This window comes from Silene latifolia, chromosome 8 (genome assembly GCF_048544455.1).
Source record: "Silene latifolia isolate original U9 population chromosome 8, ASM4854445v1, whole genome shotgun sequence".
Lineage (NCBI taxonomy): Eukaryota > Viridiplantae > Streptophyta > Magnoliopsida > Caryophyllales > Caryophyllaceae > Silene > Silene latifolia.
The window spans coordinates 76,266,869-76,274,717 of record NC_133533.1 but is presented as its reverse complement, the minus strand read 5'-3'; the positions used below and the strand labels follow the sequence as shown (position 1 = coordinate 76,274,717).

Sequence of the window (7,849 nt, the reverse complement as noted above, 5' to 3'; positions counted from 1 at the left end):
TTGATGAGGATGCCGTCATGGCATGAACATGATGCTTTGATGATTTTGAGTTTTCCTCAAGTCTAGCCATAGCTTGTTCAAACTTCAAGTTGATTGTGTCAAAGTGAGCACTAAGTTGAGCACCCAATTGAGTAACGGAGTCCACTTCATGCTTTCCTCCTCTAGTAGCCTTGCGAGGTCTACTATATTGTGAATTATGGACCGCCATTTCCTCGATCTTGTTCCATGTTTGATTGTCATCAACTTCGGTGAACATTCCATTTGATCCCATATTGAGAATGTTCCTTGAATCTTCATATAAACCATTCCAAAATTGTTGTACCAAAAACCATTCGCTAAGTCCATGGTGCGGACATGAGCGACAAATACCTTTGAACCTCTCCCAAGCTTCATACAAAGATTCTTCATCCCTTTGCTTAAAACCCGTAATTTGAGCTCTTAGCATGTTGGTCTTTTCCGGTGGGAAGAATGTTTTGTAGAAAGCTAGAGCCAACTTCTTCCAAGAATCTATTCCAAGGGTGGCCTTATCAAGGCCCTTCAACCATTGCTTTGCGGTGCCGATTAAGGAAAAAGGAAATAAGACCCATCTAATTTGGTCTTGAGTCACGCCCGTTTAAGAGATAGCATCACAATAGTCGCAAAAGGTTTCCATATGAGGAGGAGGGTCTTCACTTGCCATCCCCCCAAATTGGCTCCTCTCAACTAATTGGATGAAGGCGGACTTGGAAATAAAATTTCCGGTTAGATGTTGTGGTGTAGGAGTACCATTTGGTAGATTCTCCTCGGTGGGTATAGAGTGTGACGAGAATTTAGGCATTGTAGGTGGATTTTGTGTGGTATTGTGTAATGGGTTCTCTTCTCCTTCTATTGCGAAAGTATTGACAAACTCACTAGTGGGTTGAACAACTTCACCAACACCTCTCAAATTCCTCCTAACAAGTCTCCTATTATTCGTCAAGGTTCTTTCGATTTCACGGTCAAAAGGTAACAAATCACCTTGTAACCTTCTAGACATGCAAAATATCAAACAACTCAAAAACAATTAGAACAAACCTTGAGGAGTTTTACTTCCCCAAGGTGAAGAAAGACACAACTAATAGCAATAAAAAGAAATCTTAAATCAATTAAACACCGTCCCCGGCAACGGCGCCATTTTTGATCGAGGCCATTTCGTGTTCACAATTAAGTATATGTGGTCGTTGGTCAATGTTCAATACAAAACACAATTTATACTTCACAAACAACTCTACAATTAGTAAAGAGGCAAGTAAAGGTCGGATCCCAAGGGACGGGTATTGAAATGAGAATTCTATTGGAACTAGTAGTGTCTAGGGGTGTCACAAATTGGGTTGGTGTAGAAGGTTACTAAACTAGAATAACAATGAAAATAAACAAGCAAGATGAATTAAAGGGGGGTGTAAACAATTGATTAAAGGCACTAGGGTGTCATGGGTTCATAGGGGAATCATGGGATATGATCATACAAACATGTTCTCAAATTATAAGCAAGCAATTATTGTTGTGATGGATTGAGTTGGGTTATATCTTACAATCCTAAGAAAGTTTGGGTCCCGGAGCCGAATCGATTAGATTGTACAACACCTACAAGTCGACTTAATCTTTCCTACTCAACACATGCATGGTCTAACAAGACTCGAGTTGGGTTATGTCTTACAAGTCTTGTTGAAAGGATAGGAGATGATAGTAAATGCAAGGATTCATAGGCTTAGCATTTCATCAAATATAACATGTGCATGTATTAAGATCAAAACAAGCAAGCAAATAAGATATGAAAGCATATTAATTTAAGCATGAATCATTCCCCATGTTGGTTTCCCCTAATCACCCATTAAACCCTAGCTAAGAGACTACTCACTCATTATCATGTTGATCATGCTAGCAAGGTTGTCAATCATACTAACAATATGAAACATGATGAATAAATGAAAGTAATTAACAATAATTAAAAGGGATTAAGAGATTATACCTACTAATGATTCCAATAATAAAGCAAGAATAATAGAAGTACTTGAATGCAAGATTGAGAGGTTGTCAATCTCCCAATAATAACCCAAATAATCTTCAATTACCCAAAATAAAGGATGAACAAAAGAGAGATTAAAGAACTAAACCTTGGATTAAAACTTGATTAATACTTGATTACAATATTTGAGAGAGATTTGATTGATATTAACTACTCTAATTATTGATAAGAAGAACATGCTCCTCTAATTAGACTAATGGGGTATTTATAGTGAAAATTAGGGAGGATGCATTAGGGTTAACTAAGGGCTAAACTAGTAATTACACTTTTTAAGTTGAGCAAGGAGGACCCGGTATTTTCTGAGAGAAGGGCTTCTCTTTTCGTAGCTTGAAGAATGAAATCCGTGCTGTGCAGGAATCCGGGCGGATTAGAGTCGGGACGGCCGGATTTGGGCGGTGCAATCCGAGCGGATTCAGGAGAGGGACGCTCGGATTGTTGAGGGGGAATCCGAGCGGATTCCAAGGAGGGACGCTCGGATTGTTGAGGCTGGACGGACGGATTGTCTGCAATCCGTTCGGATTGTTGGTCAGCGTCAATTCTTCTTCTTTTCTTCCCTTTTCTTCATAAATTCCTTGGGGATTTCCTTGGGGACGCAAGGATCCTTTCTCAACATTGTTCTTCTACTATGATATGTACAAAGGCCTTCTAGTCTTGTCTCTTCTTGATGCTTGGTCATTGAATACAATCAATTTAGCCTCGTTTTGCCATGAAAATGCAAGATTCTTACTCCTTTCCTACCAAGGGATCAAAATCTCAAAGAATATGCAAAACAAAGAACTAAAGACAAGAAATGACCCAAATAGGCACTAAAAAGCATGGGAACAAGGCTAATTCGGGGGCTAAATATGCGCTAATTATGGTCATATCAGACATATAACAAAAATGCGTGACACGTAACATGCAAATGACATTTTCAAAACTGATCAACTTTAAAATCAACAAAGTATGCTCGAAAAAGTCATATATGAACAACACATTTTATATAATTAATGACGAAATAAACATCAAGTCATAAACAACACAATACATAAATTATATATTCAATATAATTAATAACGATAAATACTAAAACATAAACAAACAAATATAAGGACAAAACATGTAATACAATTTAATGACGATATGTTAAGACACAAACAAGCAAGTACATGAATAACACATGTAAAACAATTGATAACGATCGGAAACATTAAGGCATAAACTAACAAATACATAAACAACACATTTAATACAATTAATAAAAATATGAAACATTAAGGCATAAACAAACAAGTGCATGAACAAAACATGCAATATATTTAATAACGATGCTAAACATTAAGGCATAAACAAACAAGCCCTTAATTGTTTATACCCCATTTACTCTCACTCATTAACTAGGTCATTTATTTTAGTCGTCAACTAAGCGAAAGTTGGGAGCGTGTTCGCTCTGATATCAACTGTAACAACCTGGATTATAAAACAAAGGAAAAACTTATATTAAAAGAATTATTAGAGTATGTGATAACAAATGGGTCTAGGTGGCGGAAACACCTGACCAAATCCGGACCATTACTAAAACCGAAAACCAAACTAATACATTATTCAAAGGTTCTAAAAACATAAAGCAAACTCCTATTTTATTATTAAGCTCGCTTCGCACATTCCCCAAGCAAGCATCAACCAGTCAGCAACAATCCGAACAACATGAGAATGGGGGTCGACAATCAGTCGGGAGTAACTAGATGCTCTCTCATTCATGTTTACAATAATTGAATGTAACTAACAATCAATAAACAATTGAAATACAAAACCAGTAAACATGTGAGACCATCTATACTCATGAAAACCCGACTATAACTTGCCATTAAACGATAACAAACTAAGAAAATCTTATGATATGACGACAACTCCAAAGGAAACATATGACAACACGTGACAACGTAAACCATATTATGACCACGTGTGAACCATAGAACCAACATAACCACAATACATGTGACCAATCCAGACCACCAAGCATAATGTATAGAATGAACGCCGTTAGAGCGATTAACGAACTGCCTCTAACTAATGGAGCGATTAACGAACTGCCTCCATTAAATGGTATGGGGCGATTAACGAACTGCACCCATAATGAACCGATTAACGAACTGCATCCACACTATGTATAGCGTATAACCACTGCCTATATGCCTAAGACCTCGCCAGACCTCTCGGTGCAATAACTATACATCGAATGACACACGGGGACTAGAGCAGTCGAAGGGTAGCATTAGTTCATTCCGATAGTATAGAACTGACACTATCGTCATCTATACATCAGTATAACTGAATGTACCAATAATGCATGAACAACATCATGACACAACTTATAAAACAGTATAACTGACTGTCCTACTTATCATACGAACAAGAGTAAACAACAACATATGCACACATATTGTCATACAATATAACTGAACACCACATAACATGTGAAACAAGTATCAAACATTCAATGTTATAGTACTCCTGCTATAACTTTAACGATAACCATTCAATGTTATAGTACTCCAGCTATAGCTTTAACAATACCCTTACCTCGTAACTCAACGTTATATTAGCTCAGCTATAACATTAACTTCATTAGCCCAATGTCACATTAGCATTAGTTATAACATCGACACGTAACTTAAGTTATAGTAGTTCGGCTATAACACTGAGCCATAACCACAAGGTTATACAACTTTATCACGACCTCAGAGTTGTACCAAATCAGCTATAATATTAAGCCATAATCACAAGGTTATACCAGTTCAACCATAACTCTAGGTCTTCACATAAAACACCACTAAGCCGCCACTAGGGTTTCCGCTGGGAGCCCTAGCCGCACACCCAAAACACCCAAAACGGAGCATAGGCAAGATATATTATGCAAATAAAACAATAAAAAATGTTCTAATTACACAAGTCAATTATTTAATCATGTAAACTACATCAATTGGCATAAACACAATTAAAGGAAAACACCTAGTTACTTATTAACAAATAATGAAAACCTTCATAAAGAATATGACCAACAAAGCCTTGTCTCCAACATGTGTCAACGTCCCCAAAATCGACATTAGGAATGCACGAATCCAAATCCATGAAAACACCATAAAAGACTCTTCTTCTTCTTTACCCATTAAAATAAGAGACCTTAAAGGTAGGTCTAAAGGTCCATACAAATAATCCCCATAAAAGTATTTGGAGATAAATATGATGTAGAGGTAATGTAGATACCCAGTATCTGCTGAAACTCCAACAAACACCCGATGATTAATGGACTATAACATGCTTTGGAATCGCGGCGTTTGATCCACAGTTCGTGTACAACTTTATGTCGGAAAACTCGATTTCGAAAATAAAACATTTCAAAACTTTTCAAAAGTACCTAGAGTGTTTAATGCATGACGACGGGGTCACAATGACACTAACTAGAGTCAAAACCGACACCATCCCAAAAACCGACTCAAAAATTCAAATCCCGACTCCAACAAACCATTCAAATGCTTCCATGTTAAGATTTCCGGATTCATGTATGGTCAAGTACCAAACATTTGCATACAAATCCTAGGATAGAACAAATCATGATTGCATTTCTGTGAAAGCGACAAGACACCTCGAAGACCCGCGACGTGACTCGTGCCTCTTTGAGCAGCCCAGGTGGCCACGTCACTCAAAACTCACACAACCACTCATTTTCCTATAAAAACCCCTCAAATGCCCCCATTTGAAAACACGCGAGTGTCCGCCCCCTCTTTTCTCCCTTAAAATTCTCTACTCGACTTCCTAAGTCACAATCGGACGCGTATTTACGACCTACCAATCGTAAATACAAGCCTTACACATTGTTTGGTACCGTCATCGTGCATTAAATCACTTGACCGACCATTTCGACCACTACACCGTCACTAATCTAAATAAAACACTCTTTTTACTTGCTAAAACGGTTTTAAACGGAGTCTTTTCCAACCAAACGAGTTATAACACTTACGTCGGTTTCTCGCCATAACCAAACATATAAGTATGAGGGTGTAAAAATCCTTCTTTTATCACGTCTTTACTTGCTTCATGACTATAACATGCTAAATCACGCATAACACGATCCAAATATAGGTTAGACGAGCCAAAACTGAGTTTTGGCCTGAGACAGAAGCCCCTTGTTATGCACAGAGGCTCGCGCCTCAATGGGGTGTCCAGGTCAGACTCAACCGTGTTTGTTCTCGTCTTTCCTCTTTAATCTATTTTCATATTTGTAATCGGTTTTTACCACTTCAAATATTTTCAAACCCTTTTATTTATTTTTACAAGCTTTTAACCATAAAACATTTTTCACCCTTGGTTCTTAATACCATGACAGTTTAATCCGTGTTTAGGTGATAATATTTGGTTAATTACATTTAAAAGGTATTTTAAAACCTTTTATTTCATTACTTTACATTTTGGAAGGTATTTTAAAGCCTTTCATCATTTCTTTACATTTCCAAAATAAATGTATTAGTCACCAACACAAAGTCATCCTTGGTTCTACATACCATGTCGGATTTTAACCCGAGTACGATGATGAGTATTGACTAATTATATTCAAATGAACTTAAAACTATTAGTTCATAATTATTTTCAAAACTATTCATGTCAAGCTTGTCAAGTCGAACCCGACATCGAATATCATCAAAATAATGATGATTATTCGAGTCTCATTCCTCAAATCAACAAATACGATCTAAACGACCCTTTTAAACCAAGACGGGTTCAAATACCCATTTTCAATACGTTCTACAAACGTTTTTCAAATGGTCAGAATGCGTCTTAAACCGTTGACTGACCCGCGCCTAAACATGCCATTTCTTTTCTATTTTAAAACCAGGGGAGACCCGATTACATCACCAACAGTGTAACATCCCCGTACGCCAGAATGCCTTACCAAGGACCATCCCAGTGCATGACGGTGTCACCATCTCGGTTTCCCGAGGAGGTAGATCAAATTAGACAATAAAAGAACTATTGTAAATATTAATATATCTTTTACAATACGACTAAATACAACGTCTTTATAATAAACGTACAACCATAACACTCATGACACTGCCTCTCTAGACTGGTAGCGTGATGACTCGATCCCTCCAATCCTAGCCGCCATAATCAACAATACCTGCTAAGCCAACTGCTCACCATCCCCGAATGGATCACCGCAGGTTTCACAAAACAACAACGGGGTCAGTACTGACTAATCAAATGTAAGACAGAATAACAATATAAACAGCTGATCATCCTTTATCCCAGTCTCATGACCTTTGCACAGTAACCGACTACGCCCCGAAGGGTGTAGCCCTACCAGATTACCCATCGCAACAGGTAATCCTCGCCGCCAGTGGGTGACCGCAGCCCATCCCACCTAGTTCAGCTCATCAACGAGCGACTAATAATCCCTGTCCCTTAATGTGCACATCCCCTCCCGTGGCGGGTTCCACGGAGGGCGAACTAGGGTGTGAAGTCACTCCCGCAAGTGACTCCACCACCATCACAACAAACACAGCCTTACAGCTGTCACAACACCACAACAACACCACCATCACCACTACACCAGTACTCCAATGATCAGCAGATAACAATCATACACAATACAATCACAATCTTAAATCAATTAACAGTGAACTGAGTAGGGAAACCCTACCTCATCGCAAAGCATGCAAGCCTTCCATTTACAGCCACGCACGACTCCAATAAGCATCCTAACAATGAAAACCATCTCCTATTACACAACTATACTCAAAGAATTACTCAAAAGAACACAAGGCA

At 38.2% G+C, this 7,849-nt stretch overlaps 1 non-coding gene across 1 annotated transcript; it reads left to right on the top strand.

The window, feature by feature from the left end:
- The first annotated feature begins 338 nt into the window (after positions 1 to 338).
- Positions 339 to 445, top strand: LOC141597683 (small nucleolar RNA R71). Its single transcript, XR_012522905.1, has one exon. It is a non-coding gene; the product is annotated as a small nucleolar RNA R71 (small nucleolar RNA).
- Positions 446 to 7,849: the final 7,404 nt, after the last annotated feature.